This window comes from Sander lucioperca, chromosome 22 (genome assembly GCF_008315115.2).
Source record: "Sander lucioperca isolate FBNREF2018 chromosome 22, SLUC_FBN_1.2, whole genome shotgun sequence".
NCBI lineage: Eukaryota > Metazoa > Chordata > Actinopteri > Perciformes > Percidae > Sander > Sander lucioperca.
Genome location: NC_050194.1, coordinates 8486372 through 8511453, shown reverse-complemented (window position 1 = coordinate 8511453; position 25082 = coordinate 8486372). Strand labels below are relative to the sequence as shown.

Sequence of the window (25082 nt, the reverse complement as noted above, 5' to 3'; positions counted from 1 at the left end):
TCATGTGTAGAGCCCCTGGTGATACTTCGAGCAAAGTGTTGTGTTGAGCCTTCTTAGTGTTTTAAAAATAGTGATTTTGATGCTATCATAGTAGTGACCCTAGGACTGCCATTCAAAAGCTCATTTGACCGAAAACGAAAATACGGTCAATCTTAAAAGTGGCGCTTCCGTCCTAATTATGCTTTTAAACGAAAGTTTGACTCTGGTATATTCACAAAAATACCCTAGGTTGCATTTTGGCGAGAGTTACGCTTTAACACAGTCAACTGAAATTACCTAACCTAGGGAAATGCACATTGAGCCATCTTAGGCCACGGCCTATTGTAATTTGGAAGCCCTAGTCTTCTTAACCCCTCCTCCTCCTCTCCTCTCCACTCACAATGCAGTGGTTTAGCGCTGAATGGCTCACACTCTGCATCTGGCAATAAGACCAGCTAATCCTGGATTTGTCACCCTCTGTGGCTCTCTTTCTTTCCCACTACTTATTCTCCCTAATCTATTTCTCTCCTGTATGTTTTTTTTTTAATTTGTATTCTCATAACCGCCAGCTTCCCTTTCAAAATGTCATCTTCCATGCTCAGCCTCCTTTCTTCCTCCCTCTCCCGCCCACCCTAGATTCTTGTTCCCTCATGCTGTGCTCTGGCCTGACCTCTGTAATATCTGTGCCGCTCCATCTGTCGATCAAGTCTTGAAATCTTTAACCTTGTGTTCCTGTTCACAAGCCGTTCTCACTCCCTCGTCAAATACTGACGCTTGGTCAGTGGCTCTCAGCGTCAGATACCGATGCACAAGGCACCCTTTCGTGTCCGTATGGGACGCACCGTTAGGAGCAGCTTGACCGCAGCGCTGTAGCAGATGACGTAGTATGAAGAGCGACAACGGTAGCGAGTAGGGGTGGTGGTGGATGGGTCAAACAACACAGGACTTTTACCCAGGAGACCGGGGTTCGTGTCCCGTTCTTGTCCTGCGTGTCAGTATACAAACATTTTGTAACCCCACCCACAATCTTTTCCTAACCATAACTGTCCCGTTCTTGTCCCACGTGTCAGTTAAACATACATTTTTGAACCCCAACCACAATCTTTCCCTAACACTAAGTGGTCACTAAGGGGTCCCGACCCAGAGCAACATGGCATCATGACTTTGCGTAAACATACACGCCACTTTCCTAAAGCGCATTTTGAGCTATCCACGTGTATGTCTACGCTGTATACAGCGGATGTAAACATACATCGCGAGAACGTGCCGTGCTATCGCGAGAACGTCACACACGTGTAAAAAAAAAAAAAAAAAAAAAAAGGTTGGGTTTAGGAAAAGAACATTGGGAAAGGCTTTAGTAACACAAAAACACGACAGTGACCAACGTCACACGCTTAGGAAAACAATGAACAGTTGGGTTTAGGAAAAGAACATTTGGGAAGGCTTAAAAAAAAAAAAAAAAAAAGAATGATTAATAAACACCACACGCGGGACGCGATCCTGGCTCTCCTGGGTGAAAGTCCTGTGTTTTACCCATCCACCACCCCAACCATCCTCCACAGACTTCCATCCTTTCATACTACTCGCTACGGCGACAATTCACATGTAATGTAGGTCAACGGAGGCCAAACGGCATTGATAAACACGCTAAAAAGCATTTATGCGTCTTGATAACACGCAAAAATGGCATACGGATTGGCGTGTCATACATACACCACTTAATGAGATCAGCCTGCCCAGAGCGTCAAAAGGTGACGCAAAGGGGTCCCGACCAAGAAAAATAACGCCAAAGGGATACCCAGAGCGTCCAATATCGTCGCGGATGGGATTACATTGGAATAAGTTGAAAGCCCCCTGCGTCTAAAGGAGAATTTTTGCATCAGAAACGCCAAAAGCCCCTGACCAAGCGTTGGTTTTTGATGCGCTAGAAGTGAGACTGTGTTGCTGCTCACACATCAAACTCCTGAGACAAGAATATTCCCTTACCATTTTATTTATATTGTCAGTCCATATTACAATCCACGTCCTACCCCTCCTTACACTGACTTTTCCCTCTGTAGACTAGTCTAGCTGTACCTGATATGAAGTATGTCTTTCTGGCTGTCTCTTAGAAGTCTGGCTTAAGGTTTGGACAGCCATGGACCCATGGGGGCTCTCTCCTTCTCTTTCCCTCTTTGTCTTACTGTCTCAAATCTCAACGCAGATTTAGAATCGGGGGCAGCCAACCATGGCGAGTCTGACTTGTCCACTTTAAAACTTGGTCTGTGCTGCTTGTCTTCTCTTTCCATCTCAGGAGAGAGCATTAACATTCCCCTAACCTCTGCTTTTACACACGGTGCCAGTGGAAAGCACTCCCTGCTGCAGTGAAAGAATGTGAATGGGGACTTATATCATGATATCCCACCCATGCTAATTTTACAAAGCACAGTTGTATTTTATGGGCCTCCATTACAACGATTATGGTAATCACAAAGTCGGCAGTCTTTCTTTTTTATGTCTTTGTTCCTTATATATGCAGTAGGTATTGAGCATGTAAGCCCTGGAGTGAGTGTGAAGTTTTTTTTCTCCATGGTTTCAATCGTAGAGAAAAACATGTAATGGTGCTTTGTGATTAGCGGCATGATCATTTGTATGAAAGCGTCTTTTGAGAAATGTAGGGGGAGCTCTAAAATATTCAAAATAATTTTACAACACTGCACACAGACCAAGTAAAGTTCCTGTGTCATGCTTCCCAAATGCAGGATAAAGTGAAGAGGTTAGCATTGAAGTAAGCTTCGCCTCCATGGCCAAAGTCAACTTTGGCCCTCGGGGCAAAACAAAGTCTCCCCCCGTGCTTCTCAACCACGGACTGGAACGAGGAAGTGGGAATGGTTAAGTAGGAATTGCATTTGAGGCTGCGGGCATGTTCATAATTGTCATGGGATGTAACCTAGGTCTGGTCTGTTAAACAAACTAATGCAAATCCTTGCCTAATCCACTGTGCGTTGGAATTTGTATTGTTTCTTGGCGGAGAGCGATTAAAAACAACATTGCAACGGTGAATCATTTTTCTGTTTCCGACTTTGTCGGTCTGCCATTTGGGCAGTTGGTTTATGAGAGCAGTGACACTGAATCAAACAGTGAAGTTGCGGGCTGTAAAACCAACACTAAACAGAATCCCTTATTTTAAATGTAAAACATGTAACACCCCTAAACCATTCAATCCTTGCCCAGACATGATAGTATAATCCAAACAATAGGCAGGGAATCCTATTAGGGCATGTCGCCTACTTCCAATACGTCTCATTGGGCTTTCATTTTTTTTTTTTGCTTAAGCTCAAGTGTTATCCCTCTGTATTTAAAGGACACAGTGTGGCAGCTCTTTTGGTTTGTTCTAAGTATTCTAGGAGCACAGTGTGATATTGCAGCATTTTGTTGAGGCTTTGATATGGTTTAGTAAAGAAAGTAGGGGCTGACAGCTTGATGAATAGTCACTGTGTATCTCTGTGGCTTGACAAAGATGAGGGAGTTTTCTAAAGGGCTGCTGTTTTCTAGGTGCAGTCCTGCCTGGCTTGTTTTTGTAAGAGAGAAAGTGTTTGCTGGAGAATAAATTAGTTTAACCAAGTAGTGCATCTTGGCAGTTGTTGCCTTGCTTTATCCACTCTGCCTTTATGTCTAGAGTTTGATTGTTGCCATTACTGAGCAGTGCTGACATTTGTCATCACAGTTATAGAAGATGGAACAAGGAAAGGATGGAACGGGAGAGATATAGAGATACAGCTTAAAAGGCAGCAAGTGTGTGTGTGTGTGTGTGTGTGTGTGTGTGGGGCGGGGGATGAGGAAAATGAGTTGATGGAAGTGAAGATATGAAGTGAAATGGTGTCTGGAATCTTTTTTCTGTACGTGCAGTCATGCAGTTAATTGCTTCCTTGCTCCCTTGTGTGTGTATAGAGTATGTATTTGTCTGTGTGTCCACCCCACAGCTTTGCTGTTCATCCCTTACTCTCCAGGGTCAGTAGTCAGAGGCAGTGTTGCGCTGTGATAAAAGAGAAGCCAGAATAGCATTACACGGTCAACACACACGCAAACTTTGTGTTATACAACTACTTCTGCATGTGCGTGTTTCCCAAAATCTGGTGCAGTATTATCACTTTTCAAAACATACGGGGTCCACCTGGAGTTCATCTGAAAGGTTTTTTTTTTTTTAAATAGCACTTCAACGTTTTTTTTTAAAAACCCAGTAGGTTTTTGAAGTCTTTATGAAGGAGTTCACCAAGGAACCTCCTGAGGTCCTCTTACGATTGTTAAAACGAGTCCTTAGAGCTTTTTATTTCAGAGTTTTGTCCTTAGTCACTAATCCAGGATGACCTTACTGTCTGGTATGCTAATGTGGTTTCATTCAACTTGTGTTCATATAGATAGGGGAAGGATGACCAGATAATTCAAAGGAAAAGTTCAACATTTTTAAAGTAAAAACCGTTGCAATTGCCATTTGTTGGGAGATTATGTGTCACACTATTGCTTGGTCAGGACCAGTTGTCCGGCAACTAGCCCAGGTCAAGGGAGTTAATGGACCCGACAATTAGTCCAGCAGTTCATAACAGATGTTGTGATGTAGGTTTGTTTTCACTATTTTCAGTAAGCATATCAAAATACGGCAAATGGTGGCCGGGTTGACTCAGTGGTAGAGCAGGCGCACATATACTGAGAGGTGTATGCCTCGACGCAGAGGTGCAAGGTTCGAATCCGACCTGTGACAATATCCTGCATGTCTTCCCCCTCTCTCTCCCCTTTCTCACCTAGCTGTCCAGTCAAAAATATAATAAATAATATAATATATAAATAATATATATAATAACAATATAAAGTATATAAAATTAAATTATCAAAATACAGCAAATGTAAGCAAAAATCATGAAATACTCAAAATTATGTTCGATGCAATGAACTGTGTTCCAGTGTTAAGGCAAAACACACAAGCTCTTTGCAAATGTAAAACCAAAACTTCAATAAAATGAACTCCTTTGGGTAGTTTGTTATTAAATTGTGCGCAGAAGCATTACTGTAGATTACATACTTTTGTCAAATGATACCAGAATATGTTTATATTATCCCAATATGATTCTACTGAAAGTCAATAAATCATAATTAGGGTTAAAAGTTCAAAAATGAAAACAAATGTTTGTTTTTTTTTACATGTGAAACATGGACTGAAGGGCACATATGATGTTGCTATAGCTACAAAGTACAGAAACAGTGATTTGCAGAGCACTGACAGAGTTCTGTGTTAGATTAGCCTTGAAATAGCTACAACGCAGAGCAAACTATTTTCAGCAGTAGGTTGATGGGCATGGCAGAGCTTTGAGTAGTCATTGTTCAGAACAAATACCTTTTACTCTTTTGTTACCGAGTTCCACTCAGCTGTGAAAAGGTACTTGCTGTTGCTGCAGTGTGAGGTATAAATCATTGTTTACAAAGCCACGCTATCATGTTATCATAACTTTTTAAGGTTACACTGTTTTACTTTTTTCTCTTTTGTTCTGTGCTGTGGGAGACTGGTTTAATTATATTATAACATGGCAAAGAGGATAATGTTACAGAATCCCAAACCCAGCATTACATAGACTTCAAAATGTCTTAGTATGTGAGCGAGGAAGACGCAATAATGTCTTGTCATCCTTCCAACATGGTGTTCTCATCCTTGTAATCAGTGTCAACTACTCTGCAAACATTCGGTGCGAAGCCATTTCCTGCTACTCCATACTTTTATTAAGGATCATAACCTTGCAGGACGTCATATCCTGACATGGAGATCTTAAAAGGTAATAATACATGAATTAGTTTGGTGAGCAGCAGCTTATAATTCAATAAAATAACAAAATTGTAATAAAGCTATAACAATAGTGATTCAACCTGCTGTTTACCCAGTTTATGAAAACTGAGACTTAAACTAGACCCTAAACTAACAGCTTGACGCAGCCAGTGGTGGCATTGCACATGGCCGTTTCTGTGTTCACCTTAATTCACTATGTGTCTTTTGGTTGAAAAAGATTTTGTTGTTCTACATTACTGAAGAAAAAAACGCAAACGACAAAAGAATATCCAAATCCCAAAATTAAAAACCAAATACCTACCCAACGAACAAAGATCTGAATAGTCAAATGGTCGGGTCCCGCACTACATATTTTTGATGTAAAGATGTGTCCATTAGCAGGAACATAACACAACATGGAAGTGGAAGCAAACGGCAAACAATCTCTAGTTTGAGTCAACTGAACTAAAGGCTGAAAATGCCCTAAGTTTAACTGCTCAAAACACAAAACCATGCAAACATTCATAAAAAGGTAAGCTAACGCTAACTTAGCTGTAGATGTGGAGGTAAGGTAATCGGTACTTTCAGTTGACTAGGTTTCATGTTATAGGTTGATGTAGCCTACATTAATCTTCCCCTAGATGTTCCCTAAAGGAATATCGTTATTTGATGTTTTAGCTACTCTTTTCAAGCTAAACCTGACTGTGAATGTAACAATACCAACTATCTACATCGAAGATGGCTACAGCTGTATTTTTATGCTGAGAAGGTATTAAAAAATGTACACTTCACTCAAAAGTTGACCAAATATGTCCTACCGACTATTTATGTTTCCTGCAAAAGACAAAAAAGTGAACTCTGCACACATGCACATAAAGAAATATAGCACACCCCACACATCAATATACTACATAAACAAAGTTTTTCCATAATTAATTTTGCCTATGCATGTGTGTGTGTGTGAGTGTGTGGTATAGACACAGTGGTCTCCTTAAGTGGTGGAACGAAAATTAAAAATGCAATCTGTGCCAACTTCAGAATCACCTTCACATAAAAAAAGAAATACAACCCCGCCGCCTTCTTCAGCAGAGCTTGTCCACAGCCCTGATTTGTGAATATCATTGTTGTGGGATTTGATTTCAGTTGATTCCTTATGGAGGGCAGAATGGTGACTACACATTATTTCCAGCGGAGACGTTAATTGATCACCTAGGTAGCACCTCGCCCTTCCACCGCGTTAATAATGCGTATTAAATATGAGGGGAGTTTGATCTATGACGTGAAAAGGGCAGGAGCGGTAAGACAACACACACTTCTGCTTCTTCTCGCTCCATTGAATTAAGTGGTATAATACATACTGGTTTAATATTGTCTACTGCCTCCTCCCTTTCTCAGTATAAAGTACTTCATGGTGATAACGTTCAATCCCAGCACACTATATTTTAGCGTCAGTGCCTGAATTGGACCAAACAAAGTGCCAGTATTCTAACTTAGCAGTTGCATGACGTGATCATCACGTGTCTAGGATAACTTTATATTGATACGTATGTCTTGTAGGGGGTGACCCTAAATAGTCGACTATTTGATGATTCGTTCTAAGGAAGTGCAAAGTCTGAACTGACTACCAATCTCGAATCGTCACAGTGCCTGAAAATGTGGTTTTGTAACAAAGGATCATTGCATTGGGCATTGCTGAATGTCTAGATTTAAGGGTACTCATGTGGAACAAAAATCAGTGCCGGTACTCAGTACTGGTGAATACTGGCCCAATTCTGGCACTGTTTTGTATCCAGTTAATCAGTGGATACTCTGACCGCTGTACAATAAAGCTTTCCAAGCAGGAGTTTGCTGATTGATGAAACTGCATACCTGCTTTTCTTCCTTTTAAAGCCTGAAACATCTGTTTCTGCAAGTCTATGAATATGCATGAAGGCCATGTGCAGGTGCTCGCGTACAGGTCTGCTAGTGTTCTGTGTAATTTTAACATGCTGTATGTACTTTGGGGGTTAGTCAAGGTAATTCTCAAAATTTATTGGCAAGAAATGTAAAATTTCTCATTTGAGACCGAATCGCAAATGTAAATGATACCGGAATAAGGCAGTGTGTACTGACTAGACGTCACCCCAGTGTGCATATCTGACACTACAATTTCAGTTGGGAAAATAGGGGGATTGGGGGATTCTTCCATAAAAATCTATAGCAGCAATAACAGAGTAGAGTAACAGAGTGGCTGCATCACCTTGATTTGCCTTTTAACAAGCATGACGTTTAAGTCCTCCAAAGCATACAACGATATCGATCATTTATTTCTACCCCCTAATACGACCTACAGGAGCGTTTCATAAATGAGCACCCCTAGCGGTAAACCATAATGCAACGTTATGGTCTAAAATATGTCAATGTTGTAAAGCGCTCGCAATTTGGTTGGGTTTAGGCACAAAAACTACTTGGTTATGTTTAGGCACCAAAACTAATGAGTTCAGTTTAGAAAAAGATTGTGGTTTGGGTTCCAATCAGACACCATTTCATTTCCGGTTATGCAGGTGATGCAGAATGTGACGCAACTCTGTTTGTTCCGTAAAGTTAAAAACAAAATTTGCTGCAAACAGGACTCAGGTCCTGTGTTTGTTTGACCCACCACAACCTACATCCTCACTTGTTGCTCTTACATTTATTTATATATTATTATACAATTTCTTGTACTTCATCACCTTACTTACTGCTAACCCTTTCTTTTCTCCTGTTTTGACATATTTGAAAACATAAGATAAAATACAGTTAATTAACTGTCAACGGTTTTTTTTATTAATGTGATGAAACCTTATTAAAAGCACACCAATTTATGTTAGAAATCTTTTGTCAATTTTGTCATAGGAGTTTCTTTGTAAGTACTGATTTTGGCTGTTTTTTTTACCGTTTGTGATTCTTTCAGTTTCTCTCATGTACTTATGTCAGCCTATTGTAACGTGATCATTCAAAAAGAAACCTTGTTTCCAGGAGTGCCTTGGAAGCTGAGTGGTTAGAGTGCATGCCACATTACTGCAATGTCCGGGGTTTGATACCAGCTTTTTGGACTTTTACTGCGTTCAGTCATGCCCTTCTCTCTGCCTCCATTTCCAGCCCCTGCTTCGACACTGTCAAATAAAAACAAAGCTGCCAAAAAAATTATCTTAAAAAATCTTGTTTCCCATTTAAAAGATAACTGAAGTCCTTCTCTATGGACTGATATCTGGTATTTCTTTGTTTTGAATGGGAGGAAATGTGATACAATTTGCCACTCGTGTCCCTTAAAGGCCTTGGTTACCACTTCCCCAAATATTCTGAAAGTGTTAAGTCTGTGAAACTAATTTGTTGAAACCAAATGAAAGAACTGTAGTGTGAAGCTGAACTGGTGAGACGAAGCGGCAAATTCAGATTAGATCAACCCAGATGGGGAGGATAGAAGTGAATACAGCTGTGTTGTTATTCTCCATAAATGTGACAAATTACAGACTGAGACAAATTCTTTCCTCACACGGTTTTAAATAAACAAGTTCGTTAACAACCCTTCTCCATCCATCCATCTTTCAATAATTCACTCAAAGACATCGGCTGTCATCTTTAAGCAGAGCAAGTGGCAAACAATACTGCACACTCACAGCATTGTTAAATTGGAAAGCTATTCATTCTGATATATTTTCACCAGCTTGCTTTAACATTTCTAAAAAATAAATACCATCTTCATCGGTGACGACAGTAACCTGAGGGGCAGCAGCAGACTTCTCAAAGTTAAATTCTTCTTTTTTTTTTAAACACATTTGAGCAACTTGATCAAAGATCGTATGAAGCCAATACACTCACAGGCGCATGAAGGACTGCCAGGTACCAGTTTGGATCCCTGCACCGGCAGAGAAAAGGTGTATGGGGACAGTGAACGAGCAGTTTGGTCCTCTACTTCAAAAATGTAATCGTTGTGGTGCTTTTTGTCAAGGCATGGATTTGTGTAATTGAATCTACCAGATGTGCATTTTCCCCGACTCTATGAAAAGAAAGCAGGATGATTCTCATAAAGATATAAACGTTTAGTCATCTTATGCCGACCTTACACCAAATGATTTTTCCACTGTCCCAGACTAATTTCCAATATCCGAATGAAATCATGAGTCTTGCTAGAGTTGAGGCGCGCTCCCGTCGTCTCAATCGTTTGGTGTAAAGTGGCCAAGGTGGTCTTTTTCCCATCTTGACGTTCCGACAAAATCAAACGTGTTTGATATTATCGTAAGTTGTAAGTCTTTGTAGTGAAGTTAAATCATGTGAACATTGTCAACAACCAATGGGTGTGCTCTCTCCAGCACCAAACAGGAAGCAGCAAACTGCTAGAGCCAGTGTTGCTTATGGTTGCTATGGCGCCGCACAAAGCTAAACGCCGATTTTCAACCCTTCTCAAGCGCGTTATCCAACGGGAGATTTACCTGCGGAGGACCTCCAGGAACTGCTGCCATTCATCTGCATGTACGGCAGAACAGAAAATCTGCAAACTTTCTAGCGGTAGCATGCTAGTTTGGTTGAATTAAAAAAATAATCTAGTTGTAGTCTTGCGATTTGTGTTAAAAAAACTAAAAAAAAAAAACAAACACACAAACTAATTTGTCACACTGGGCACCAAAAGCCGAGTGCCATCTAGCTCCATTATATTAGAGAGAAGGCAGACTTATCTACAGGTGATACTTCCAATGGGCAACCCACACCAAAACAATCTAGATTGATAAATAGCCCTACAGGTAAGATAAACCACGATAGTTGCATTAAACTTGTGGATATAATGTATGCATATGATACTATCATTATGGCTACAACAAAATAAGGACTTGGTCATTTTTGATTTGGGGTTGAACTGCCCCTTTAATACTAAGTACTTTTTTAGCATTTTACAATCTCATTGTTTTGGTTTCATGACCCAATGTTTTGCTTCAGTCTCACTGCTTTCACCAATCTCATTTCCAGCAGCAGTAGGCAATTTATTTTTCAATTTAAAAAGCTCCGGTAACCTCATTGTATGCTACTTGCCCATCACCAAACAACAGACAGACAAAATATACGCCAAGCTGGTGAACATAGTGAAGCATTTAGCAGCTAAAGATACAGATATTTCCCTCAGGAGTTAGTGGAGAACTAACGCAGAGCTAATAGAAGCATGAATGTTGCACTTAAAATTCTTCAGGTGGACACAAACACAACTCAAAATGAATGCTAAAGTTTATCTTTGTCTGCTGAATAGCATTCCGCAAAAGTCAACATTTTGACCATCATCTTTCCCTTTACAGTTTCTATGTTCATTTAACTGTTTAAATATGTGTTATGTAAATAATATCTTCCCGCATGGTTGTCTAAATGCAGCTTCAAAGCCTTCCTAATAGGGCTATGCATTTGATTGAATTCTAATCGCGATTATGATTTTGACTCACAAATGCAGAGTAATTGAGAGAAATGATTATTTTGCACATTATGTTTTGCAAGTAAACTCTCATTTTGTCTAGTGTTCTGAATGAAGAAAAAAAGGTTCAAACGGGAAAAGTATTAAACGAAATTTCACAGTTCAAGGTGTTTTCACTGTTGTTGAACTGTTTCAGTGGGGGAGGGGGGGGTATTCAATAATCGTAAACATCTTTTCAAAAGTCAATGTGTAATGGTGTTAAATAATCGTGATTTCTATATTGACCAAAGTAATCGTGATTATAATCGAGCAGCCCTACTTCCTAATAATGCCAGGAATATAATTCTGGTGAGGAAGTACTAAACCAACCTTATTTTATTATATTTTTGGCGTAAAAAGATCACATTTAAAAATATCTGCTCTATCACAATTAGCCTTAAAGCCTAACTCTCGCCAAAATGCAACCTAGGGTCTTTTTGTGAATGTACCAGAGTCAAACTTTCGTTTAAAAACATAATTAGGACGGAAGCGGCACTTTTAAGATTTACCGTATTTTCGTTTTTCGGTCAAATGGCCTTTTGAATGGGAATGCTAGCGGCACTACTATGATGGCATCAAAATCACTATTTTTAAAACACTAAGAAGACTCGACACAACATGAAACTTTGCTCTAAGTATCACCAGGGGCTCTACATGTGAACTCCAGCATTGAGAACATTGTTTGTGTACACAGAGTTTACTAAAAAGAAAGGTTTTAACAACTCACTGTAGCTGTTGTTCTTCCGGTCACCGTCTATTGAGCCAGTCAAAAATAGTTGAGGGAGGAGAGTAAAGATGGAAAGCTCCTAAAGCTTAGTTCCATATAAATGCACGGATAATTCGTTGTTTTGTCGTTAGTGAAAAACAATATTGACCTTGTAGTTGAAAAAGGAGCCTCATATAAGAATGACATTTCCTTCTACGGAGTCCATTCATTCGCATTTGGAGTTCGATACTTTTTGACTGAAAAGATGGCGAAGAGCGGAAACAACAACTGCTAAAGTGAGTCGTTCAAAAACTTTTTTAGTAAACTCTGTGTACACAAACAATCAGAGATGTCCCGATACCATTTTTTGCTTCCCGATACCGATTCTGATACCTGAACTTGCGTATCGACCGATACAGAGTACCAATCCGATACCAGTGTGTCATATATTTTATTATGTTTTAACAACTGTATACTACTATCCCTGTATGGATGTGATATTATTTCTATCTTTGTCAGTCTGGCTCAGGTTAAACTCTTTGTGAAACATCAACAAACACAAACAATGAACGCCACAGAACTTTCTTTTATTCTGCAGTTTGACAGTCAGTTATAACGGAAAAAGAACATAAATAAACTACTTTAATTTAGATTTTCTTTAGGGCTTTATTACGTGGTATCGGATTGGTGCATAAACTCCAGTACTCCCGATACCAGCGTTTTAGGCAGTATCGGAGCCGACATCGATACCGGTATCAGTATCGGAACATCTCTACAATGTTCTCAATGCTGGAGTTCATGTGTAGAGCCCCTGGTGATACTTAAAGCAAAGTTTCATGTTGTGTCGAGTCTTCTTAGTGTTTTCAAAATAATGATTTTGATGCTATTATAGAAGTGACCCTAGCACTCCCATTCAAAAGGCCATTTGACCGAAAAACGAAAATACGGTAAATCTTAAAAGTGGCGTTTCCGTCCTAATTATGCTTTTAAACAAAAGTTTGACTCAGGAACATTCACAAAAAGACCCTAGGTTGCATTTTGGCGAGAGTTACACTTTAAACAACTCACCATGTGCAACTCGTCATGTTGTCATAGAAAGAAATCTGTCTCCGTGTGAAATCTTGCGTGGTGCACAGATCAACACTTGCACCCTGACTCGCTCCGGTGGAGCGGTTTTGTGGCCTTCAGCAGAGGATTGTGATTGAACTGGAATGCTCCCCATTCTGAGCGCATTGAACTGTGAGAGTGTGAAGCAAAGCAATGCCCTGAATGGTCTTAAAACCCATCTGGTAAATGTGTCATCAAATGCAGATTTTGGCCATGGCTTGCTCTGTGTACAACTAAACAACTAAACCTTCCCTGTACCCAGCTGAGGACCCAGCTGAAGTCAACCTTGAAGCTCGGGGAAAAAAAAGCCTAAAAGCCATCTGCCAGCAAAAGCGAGAGGAATCTAGTAGGCACGGTTTCCACACGTCCGTTGCTTTGCACCGTTGTCGTGGTTACTGGCCCATAACAACCGTTTCCTGGGAACCCAACAAACACTTGAGGAGTCGCATGACGCAAACGGAAAAAGGTAAAACCAAGCAGACCAACACGCCTCCCCTTCCTCTGTAAGTGCTTTAGTCAACTGTATATCCGCCGGCAGGTCTTCAGGTCTACCGGGCCACTTCACTGCTAACAAACCTGGATCATATTACATAATAAGAGCACTTTACCAAGCTCAAAACGAAAATAAATGTAAATGAAATCCTACAGCAGAAAGGATAATAAGAATAAAGGGAAGAGGAATGCTCAGTTATGTAAGAGTAGAGAAAATGGGACTTTGACTTGGTACTGTTCCTGGTGTTGTTTGTCCCGTGGCGGCTTATTAGCATGAATGTGTTTCATCATTTTGCTTATTCATGAATACTGAAGTGCATCTGCACACGTTTTTTTTTTTTTTTTTTTTTTTTTTAGCCGACACCGCAGGAGAAGATCAGTAAGAGACAATGGTGCAGACAGACGGGAAGCTTTTGACAGCCTGATGATGCTAATGATCCATTCTGTACTTTCATGACTGGTGAAGTGAAGTTTGATTGTCATTTGCTCTTATTTTAACTTTAGAGCATTTGGAGGTTTTCGTCTTTTGTGTCAAGTTCAGCTGAAGGAAAATGATGATAGATAAAAAAACAAACATGAAACTTCTACCAACACTTAACAGATTGCCAACTTCCATCACCACTTTTGAAAGCCTTTTTAAAAAAACAGCCAAATCCATTTTGACTGACAGAATTTGGATTTGGGTACAGCCCTGCTGGTATCGGTACAACTCTACTCTACTTCTATATGGAAATACAGTATACATGTAAGGTTATTTCTATTATGTTGAGGTGGAGACCTTTATTACCATCATCTTTATCTCAGAGAGCCCTGTTTCACACCACCCTGTGCCAGCTCACAGCACTGAGAGCTTACACAGTGTTACGTAAGCTAACGTGTGGCGTTTTTCCATTACATGCTACCTGCTCAACTCGCCTCCGTTTGCCATTTTTGTTTATCCATTATGAAAAAAAGTACCTGGTTATCACTTCCGTCGAGGTTCCAAGCGAGCTGAGGCGATACCAAAAGGTGACGTGAAAACCTGCAGACTACTGATTGGTCGGAGAGAATCGTCACTAATCACTGCGTCATCATTGCTAGCGACAGACGAGAGATTGCAGATTTAGTACCGCCTCATGCGAGAGGCGAGCGTGGCTGGTCGTCATTGCGACGCACACACAGAACGTCGAAGGTGTGTTGTTTTTCATTCTTGGTATGTGGCCGTTGCCACAGCCAGAAGACAAATTTTGTTTCAAAAGAAGCTGGAGGCAGCAAAAAAAAAAAAACACGCTGGCTAAACTATTTAAAAATGGCGGGTTTGTTCAAGACACCCCCGTCTTGAACAAACCCACCATTTTTAAAGAGGGGGCACCACGGCCGAGCTGAGCCGAGCTGGTACTAGCAGTGGGTAAGCGCCAAAAGTCATAAGCGTCCTTATGCCAGAAGTGCTGTGTGAGTTAGGGGTGTCACAATACCAAAAATTCAGTAGTCGGTGCCAATACCAGTGAAATAATACGATTCCTCGATGCCGATTTCGATACCACGGTAAAAAAAAAAAGGATTTTCTAAGATTCCACGTACTTTAACTTGAAACATGAACTTCTTTATTAAAATATTTGAAAAATATCAAAATGTCATAACAAGACATACAAAACATGTGCAATAGAGCATAGAACAACATAATAAAGTGCAATTAATGGTCATAGTGCAACAACTAGTGTCCCTAGACATATTCCAGACTTCCAGGCATCTTTTCAAAAAGGTAATGTGCAAAAACAACAACAGTTGCGTGACCAGAGACTTTACAAATCCCGGGTAAATATTGGAGATGTATTTGAAGGAGTTGGCTAATTTCCTCCATAACAGGTAGCTAAGCATCAGCTTCAGGCGAATTTATCACAGCTATAAGGGACGGGCATTTTATGTCATTTCAACACTTGTGTACTCACATTGAATTATATAGCTAGAGTACCCGAGTTGGTTACTCGCAAAAACAATTGAGACACTGCCAGTAAAGTGATCCCGACAGGGCCTGGCTAACCATGGCTAACGCCGCCATGCTAACCCTGCTAACGGCTAACGTTACTGGAGGAGAAAGAATATATACTGGAAGTGCCACTTCTTCGTGACCTCCTTCTTCTGAATGTATCGACTGGAACACTCTGAAGCGTATACTGCCCCCATCAGTTCCGGAAGAGGCGCAGCACCGATGCTGCTAACACTGGCATCATTGCTAACAGTGCCTACGGTGCTTCAAAAATATGGGTATCGTCGGCATTTTGTCATTTTAGAACCGGAAGGTGTCGGTGGTAACGGTTCTCGTGACATCCCTAGTGTGAGTAGATTCTGGTTAAAGCAGGTCATAGACAACTGTTCCCAATGCCAACAATACACTTACGTAAAACATAGATGTACAGCGTGGCCCTGAAGATGTCAATGATTCATCCCACACTAACAAATAAACCAAGTCAACAATATGGAGCTGATGACAGAAGAGCATTTCCACTGTGTGTGAATGTCTGTGTGTGAGTGTCTGTGCCAGTGCACGCGTAATGTAGACTACAATTGACTCTCTTCATATTGTAGACAGACAATTGCCTTTGGTGTTGCCTGTACATTGTTACGATGACAACCAATGTTGTCCAGTGTGATCAGGGAATTACAAAGCGGACAGTCAAGCATAAGGATATTTTAGAAGAAATCATTAGATTTGCCTGCAGTGTTAGCATAGCTTCAGTCTTTACTAGGGGAATTAGGATTCACATCCACTACAGTAAGAAAAAGTTGTTCCAGGATCGATGAGAGCCTGAAGAGCCACTGAGGGACTGCAATCATCATCAGTCCTTCTGCTGGATGATTACAGTCTGTCGATCATCATTCTAACAGGCACACACATGTGCCTACACTTGTACGTCAATCATCAATCATGGATGTAATATAAGACCTGGATACAGCGTTCCAGGCGGAGCCCCATTCATTCATATGAGAGTTGCTCAGTGGCACATACGCCAAAAAAAAGTTTCTAAGCTTTCGGTTTTACTCCAGTGCTATGCGGGCCCACTGAATGTGCACAGTAGTGTTTCTCCCGCTGGCACATAGACTTTACATTGTGGTGATGACACAGGTTTTTAGATCGCTCTACTCAGCTAGTCCGAGTCCATGAATTAAATCTTCAGAATAGAAAGAGTCATAACTGACCTTGCTCCCAGTTTGAGGTGTCCTGGCAGCAGCTTTACAGACTTCTCTTTTACAATGATGGACTATGGGGAAAATCCTTTCTGGGCCGCAGGGGGATTTTTCATTGCAATACCGCGAGTGGCCACTGGAAACCATTGGGCGGAAGGGCTGAGCGTCCTTGGGGGGGCTGATAAAAATCTATAGAAATGCAGATTCACACGCAGGTACAGGGGGGTCGACGGACACACAATTCAGTCTTCACTTAAATTGACCTTCATCTTGGAGTGGTGGTGGTTGGGGTGGGGGGTGGGGGGGTAGTTATCTAAGCAAAGTGCATGTGCTAAAGATATCATTTTTAAAAAAAATCTAACCCAATGATTTAATTAGTGAGCCCATTGCCAGGACAAGGTCCTTCCATCTCACACCAGTAGTATTGCCAGCTCTAAAATTGACACATTTCCCATGAACACTGTTGCTTCCAAGTCGTGTAAAGCAAGAGCAAATCTCACAAGCTTCATGTTCACTGCAACATTTTATTCTTGAAAACATCCACTGAGAATCTACTGCGGCCGGCAGCCAGACTAATCAAGGAGCTATGGGGAACAGTTTGGATGATGACAACAGGCGACTGAATTCACTGCCTCTCAAATCTCATGAATCTCATCATAAACTATAGGAAATTAAACTTGCAGACCTTAAAATTGATCATTGCCTTTCCATGCCGCAACGTTTTCAGAAAAACAATTTCAGTTCAGTTCAGTTCAGAAGGAATGTGATGTTTTCTGATCATTTCCAGAGCAGCCTGTCACCGAGTGTTTTTTCCTCTTTGTCTTTACCGGAGAGGATAAACATGTTGGAAGTGATTTCTTCATTATCCCACTTACGCCATCACCACAAAATCTGAAAGCTTTAGCAATATTTGCTCAGAAGGAAGTCCAACCTCTTTCAGGTTTGTGCCATAAGCATATTTTTCTTCAAATCTAACCCTGGGCACAAAGAAAAATGCACAAAAGAGGTGGACTGTCATGTCTCCGATTTCTTAGAAAACTATTTTGGTGAGTAGTTTAGGAGAAATGTTTACAGTTTCTGTTAAACGTGCGGTATACTCGCCGCAGCCGACCTGTCGAGCGCCAGTGTGACGTCATGGGAGCGCCGTAACTGTTTAAACTCGCGCGTGGTGGTTGCGACATTAGTTGCAGTCTTCTCCTGAACAGAGATGGCGCTAATGAGGAAAGGCTACCAACTTCGCTATTTCTACGGACTAGAAGAAGAAGAAAAAGGTAAACGACGGCACAACTGGCAGCAGCATTGACGTCAACGTTTCGATTTGATTTGATGACCTACTTCGTCGGATCAAGCCTTTCATTTGCCATAAAAGAACTCATCTAAACCCAGCAAGAGAGACTTGCAGTCACTCAGAGTCCTGGCATCCGGTTGCCCTCGAACTCGTCCATGCCCTCTGGTCGCACATTCAAAATCCTGGCGTGCCAGCGAGATCTACGTCATTTTGATGTTACATTGGCGAGCGCGAGCTCGGCTGCGGCGACTGTCAAACGGCCCTTACTTGTTAGTGAAGAGGTGAAGAAGTAGACGTAGCCACGGTGACGTCACCCATTGGTTTGTGGACTACCGTTTTGAATGGTAAATGGACTGCATTTATATAGTCTTAATGACCACTCAAAGCGCTTTACACACTACAGGCAGCATTCACCCCATTCACACACACATTCATACGCTGGCGGCCGAGGCTGCCCTAAAAAGGTACCACCTGCTCATCAGATAAACATTCACACTCCGAAGACGGGAGCAATTCGGGGTTCAGTATCTTGCCCAAGGACACTTCGAAATGGGACTGCAGGGCCGGGGATCAAACCACCGCCCTTACGATTAATAGACGGCCGCTCAACCTCCTGAGCCACAGCCGCCCAAGCCTCGAGTTTGGAATTTTGGCTGCCGCCATCTTGTTTTTTGGAGCCAGAAGTGATATTTGGACAAGAAGTTAAAGCCGGCCACCTTTGACATCACCCCCGTCACTCAAAGCGACACGCCATTAATTATGCTATAAATTGAAGCCACACACACAAATCTCATATTTGTCACATGGCAATTAGCTCTAAAGGGCAGTGAGGGTGGTCAATATAATCGTCCTGTCATGCTCCTTCCAGGCCACCCACCCTCACACACACACACACACACACACACACACCTGTCTCCTGCCTATAGCTTCATATTTAGCATACAGATATGACGATGGTATCCATCTTCATAAAACTTTTGGCAACAACGTAAAAAGCAGGATTAAAGTGTCCTTACTTTTAAGTAGGGCTGAACGATTTTTGAAAATAATCTAATTGCGATTTTTTTCACAAATATTGCGATTGCGATTCAATATGCGATTATTTTTTAAGCTCTTTGTCTTCTGTATTATTCAACAAAGACAAGCAATAAATCATTGTATAGGATGAACAACACAAGATTAGATAGATTAAACAAACTGTTTTTTTCTGGAGGCCAGGCCTGTATGTGATGATGAAATTAGGTGATGCATGAATTTATATGAATGACATCTTTTATTTAACTACTTCAGTCAGAGTAGTATATTGAGCACTGACCAAGCCTGGTGTAAACATTCATACGAAAGTCAGAAACAAATCACACAAACTAAAGTGCAGATTGCAGAAATATAAAACAAATATGTGGCTTTACCACACTTAGTAGTAGTAGTATTTAGATTATTTAATTATTATTTACTGTAATAAACATATGTAAACATGTGGATTGCATTTTTTAAACACTGTCTTTGAACTTTACTATACAGTTAAATAAGTAAAAATATAGTGTGTGTGTGTGTGTGTGTGTGTGTGTGTGTGTGTGTGTGTGTGTGTGTGTGTATATATATATATATATATATATATGTATATATATATATATATATATATATATACACACATACACACACACACACACACACACACACATATATATACATATATACATATACAAAGGTCTGTATATATACATATACAGACCCTTTCCAAAAAATTTGAATATCATGGAAAAGTTTATTTATTTCCATAATTCCATTCAAAACGTTAAACTTCCATAGATTATAGATTCAGGGCCTACAACTTAAACGATTTCAAGTATTTAGTTGTTTATTTGTACATAATTTGGGCTTCCAGCTCATAAAACCCACGAAAACAGGATTTCAAAAAATTAGAATACTGTGAAGAAATCAGCCCAAATTTTACAGGGCATGAACGTTTTAAACTGAGTGTCACACACTACTCATCTACTAAACTCAAAGCACCTGCACAGGTTTTCCCAGGTGTCATTAAATTGCTTCACTTTGGTTCAACTGTCTCAGTTAGGATCAATATGGGGAAGACTGCAGACTTGACAACTGGCCAGAAGACCATCATTGATACCCTCCATAGGATGGGTAAGCCACAAAAGTTCATAGCTGGAGGCTGGCTGTTCACAGAGTGCTGTGTCCAAGCATATCAATGGAAAGTCTAGTGGAAGGGCAAAATGTGGCAGGAGAAGATGCACCAGCAGAAGAGCTGACCGTGGGCTTCAGCGGATTATCAAACAGAGAAGATTCATGAATCTGGCAGAGATCCAGAAAGAGTGGAATGAGGCGGGAGTCACAGCTTCAAAAACCACCACATTCCGATGCATCCGGGAGATGGGCTACAACTGTCGGGTTGCTCGGGTCAAACCGCTTCTGAGTCTGAGCCAACGTAGGAAGCGTCTCAACTGGGCCAAGGAGAAGAAGGACTGGACTGTTGGCCAGTGGTCCAAGGTCCTCTTATCCGATGAAAGTAAAGTGTGCCTTTCATTCGGGAATCCAGGGCCAAGGGTTTGGAGGAAGACGGGTGAGGAACAGAACCCAAACTGCTTGAGGTCCAGTGTGAAATATCCACAGTCAGTCATGATTTGGGGTGCAATGTCCAGTGCAGGTGTTGGTAAACTCTGCTTTCTTAAATCCAAGGTTACCGCATCAGTCTACCAGAATGTTTTAGAGGACTTCATGATTCCTTCTGCTGAGGATCTGTATGGAGATGCACATTTCATCTTCCAGCAGGACCTGGCCCCTGCCCATACCGCCAGAAGCACCAAAACCTGTTTTGATGCCCATGCCATCACAGTGCTTGACTGGCCAGCCAACTCGCCGGACCTAAACCCCATTAAGAATCTATGGGGTATTATCAAGAGGAAAATGAGGGGCACCAGACCCAAAAACAAAGAAGAGCTGACAGCAAGCATCAAGGAAATCTGGGCTTCCATAACTCCCAAGCAATGCCACAGGCTGATTGCCTCAATGCCACGGCGCATCGAGGCAGTGATTAAGGCAAAGGGATTCCCTACCAAGTATTGAAGACTGACGTATCGTTTTGAAAGTACCATATTTTGATTGATTTGATGTGATCCTAATTACTTTTTTTCTGCAAAAACTGAGAAGTAAATGGTGATTTCTTCACAGTATTCTAATTTTTTGAAATCCTGTTTTCGTGGGTTTTATGAGCTGGAAGCCCAAATTATGTACAAATAAACAACTAAATACTTGAAATCGTTTAAGTTGTGGGCCCTGAATCTATGGAAGTTTAACGTTTTGAATGGAATTATGGAAATATATATATATATATATATATACATACACACACACACACATATCTATATATACACATACATATATACACACACACCCTCCCCCTCGTGAAGTTGCGTGCCGTGTGCATGACAGCGTCAACGTTGCACTTGATCAGAGAGGCTATCGTTACGTTAGTTGCTGGTGTTCTTGTCGTAGGATTAACTGTACTAATAAAACCGTAGAAACAACAGGGCCACGCTGCTGTGAAAGCTCCCCGAACGTCATTTATCAGAGTCTGGTTGTTACCCCTCCATATCTTTATAACGGAGCTAACCGCTAACCAGAGCTAACCGCTAATCAGAGCTAATCGTTGCCAACCGAGCCTTGAGTTCTGTGTGCCTGTATCCATTAACTGCATGTATGGACTCGAGCCCGAATAAAACCCTTCATTTTATTAAAATGGCTGTAAAAGTTTTAAGAGTTTTTTGAATGACAGAAATCAGCTCAAGGTACGGCGTAGCGTTAGCGTGCTAGTTGATGCTTTCTCTGCGGAGTGCAGACTGATTTGCTCCGCTTTGCGATTAGGAAATCGCGTTTTAACATAACGCGATAGTATTGCAAATGCGATTAATTGTTCAGCCCTACTTTTAAGGTCTAAAAATCTAATATAGGTTCTCAAAAAGATCTAAATACAAGAGTACACACTCACACACACACACACACACACACACACACACACCTGTGAATTAATCACACACACACACCTGTGAATTAATGATTAACCGGTCCGGTGCTGAGCTGCATCATTTCAAGCAGTGAATAGGTGGTGAAAGGGAGAAAAGCTACACTATGGAAATAAGAGGTAGCACACATAATCTCACACACACACACACACACACACAGAAGGTGAAGCGGAAATACACCTTGCTATTCTAATTATGTGGAAAGAGACAAATCTCAGATGTCTGCCAGGTAAGAGACAGAAAAGAGGAGAGTCTAAGAGCAGAGTTTAAAGTTTGTTTTCTGACTCATCATTTCATTCTGAATGAAATATAAATAGATGGAGAAAAGCAGGCTGAAATTTGGTTAATCTTTTCCCCCTCCCCCAAAGTTTTATTTTTTTTTTTTTCCACGGGGTGCTGACTCCTATTCATTATCTGCAAAAGTGTAAAAGTCACACTGCTGCACATTCCTGACATTGTGAAAGATGCAGGTTTTTAAACGCTGCTGCACTCACAACTGCAATAACTACTACAATATATCAACTTATAGCTAAAATGCAGCACATTCCTGCACTTTTTTTTCAGCATTTCTGTCCTGGTATCTGCTCAGTGGTTAAAAAAATATAAAGAAAAGGTGCCTGATGGACACAAAAGCTTCAGCAATTAAATTTGACCCCACAACACTGGGAGAAACATCAAATCAGGATGGAGGTGCGTTTGTTTCCTACACAGCTGAACAGTTGGGTAGTGATGTGTGAACGGATAACAAGCTTGTTTTGTTCCCCTTCTGATAAGCTCTTGTATCGTCAGAACTTTGTAGCTTTAGCTTCTCTCGCTGCCCACAAACAGTGACAACTATCGCCCACGTAATTTAACAACATAAGGAAGAACTGTCCATCCTTAACTTTAAAACAAAAACTTTAAAACAAAAGTTATATGTACATCCTGATTCAATTAGTGTTTTCTATAACTTTACACCAACATTTCATAAGCATTAAATTAGCCTTTTCTTGATGTTGACTTTGTAACATTGTATCTATATGAACATTATCCATATAAAAGAAAAAATATTAAAAAATACTTTTTTCTCAATTAAGCACAGAGTTAAGAGTTGAGATGAACTCTGCTACACTGTGCCAGCTGCAAGTTGCAAATGCACTGCCAAAATTGAATAACATCTCTTCAAATATCACTAGAGTGAATTACAGAAATTCACTCAGCATCATCCAGGAGACCCAGGAAGATGTCCGGCCCCAGTTATTATTTTAATAGAATAAGTAACGTTTTGACATACACTGACTGATACATAGCTAGGATTATCTAAAAAAAAAGAGGCCTCTCGTCCATGACTACGCTTCCTTCTGTGCAGTGATACGGTTAGCGGGTGTAGTTTGGTAGAAAGAAAATAGTTCCTCCATGAAACTGCTCACAACCAGGGGCCTTATTTATAAAACTGTGCGGCGAATTTGCGTCACAAGTGGCGTACGGACAAAACGTGAGTACGCACAGAAATATTTGAATTTATGTAGCACGCACATCCTACACCGGTTTCCCTTTATAAATCACATTCGACTCTAAATGTGGCGCAGCTTTGACGGCTTCATGTCGCGCCCATAATTGCCCTTAAAGGTCCCATGACATGGTGCTCTTTGGATTCTTTTATATAGACCTTAGTGGTCCCCTAATACTGTATCTGAAGTCTCTTTTATATAGACCTTAGTGGTCCCCTAATACTGTATCTGAAGTCTCTTTTATATAGACCTTAGTGGTCCTCTAATATTGTATCTGAAGTCTCTTTCCCAAAATTCAGCCTTGGTGCAGAATTACAGCCACTAGAGCCAGTCCCACAATGAGCTTTACTTAGGATGTGCCATTTCTGTGTCTGTAGCTATTGAGGAGGAGAGGGGTGGGGGGCAAGGTGGAGAGTGGGGGTGTGGCCTTGACCAACTGCCACTTTGCTCGTTTGAAAGCCATGATACCTCTCTCTCATGGGTGGGCCAAATTCTCTGGGCGGGCAAAGCAGAGAAAGGGGAGGTAACCTTCAGTAACCTTCCAGATCGGCCCATCTGAGCTTTCATTTTCTCAAAGGCAGAGCAGGATACCCAGGGCTTGCTTTACACATATCACCATTTCTAGCCACTGGGGGACCATAGGCAGGCTGGGGGAACTCATATTAATGTTAAAAAACCTCATAAAGTGAAATTTTCATGCCATGGGACCTTTAAATAGTCAGTGAAACGCGTCAAATTAATATTCATTCATAGCGACATCATGATCAGAGAGGAAAACAAGCAAAGCAAAGGACTTTCACTCAATGTGAAGTTGTTGTTCTTGTTAGAGAGGTGAAAAGAGGAAAATATGTCCGGAGGGCACAGTGTGGGCATTACTAATGCCAAAAAAGCTGTAGAGTGACAACATGTTGCAGACGCAGTTAATGCCACAGCCTCAGAGGTCGGACCGCGGCCCAAAATTAAAAAGAAATGTAGGGCTGCAATTAACAATTATTTTCATAGTCGATTAATCTATCGATTATTTTCTCGATTAATCGATTAGTTGTTTGATCTATAAAAATGTCAAAACATGGTAAAAAATGTGGATCACTGTTTCCCAAATCCTAAGATGACGTCCTCAAATGTCTTGTTTTGTCCAAAACTCAAAGATATTCAGTTTACTGTCACAGAGGAGAGAAGAAACTAGAAGATATTCACATTTAACAAGCTGGAATCAGAGAAATCTTAATTTTTTTTAATAAAAAAATGACTCAAACGATTAATCGATTATCAAAATAGTTGGCGATTAATTTAATAGTTGACAACTAATCGATTAATCGATTCATCGTTGCACCTCTAAAGAAATGGTCCGATATTGAAGTTGATGCAAAGAAAAACACCAAGTGCTACACAGAGGAAGTGTTTCTGCCACGGGACGCCGGAGCTGACCCCTCTTGAACTGGGACAGGCACGGCGTGGTTTTTTCCGAGCGCACTTCTGTAACGCTGGGCCCAAAACAGCACAGAGATCCAACAGGACAGCTCGAGGCAGTCGGAACCGGCTCTGAGGCCACGCTTCCTCGTTTGCCAGCAA

At 41.0% G+C, this 25082-nt stretch overlaps 1 protein-coding gene and 1 long non-coding RNA gene across 5 annotated transcripts in view; one reads left to right on the top strand and one right to left on the bottom strand.

Annotated features, from left to right (window-relative positions):
- LOC116046887 (ras-related protein Rab-26) overlaps positions 1-25082 on the bottom strand; it is a 132956-nt gene that overhangs the window by 95374 nt on the left and 12500 nt on the right. The gene's annotated exons all lie outside the window — the stretch shown is intronic.
- On the top strand, positions 3403-12238 carry LOC118494243. The gene is made up of 4 exons (XR_004896354.1): positions 3403-3414; positions 7985-7996; positions 10908-10913; positions 12011-12238. It is a non-coding gene; the product is annotated as an uncharacterized LOC118494243 (long non-coding RNA).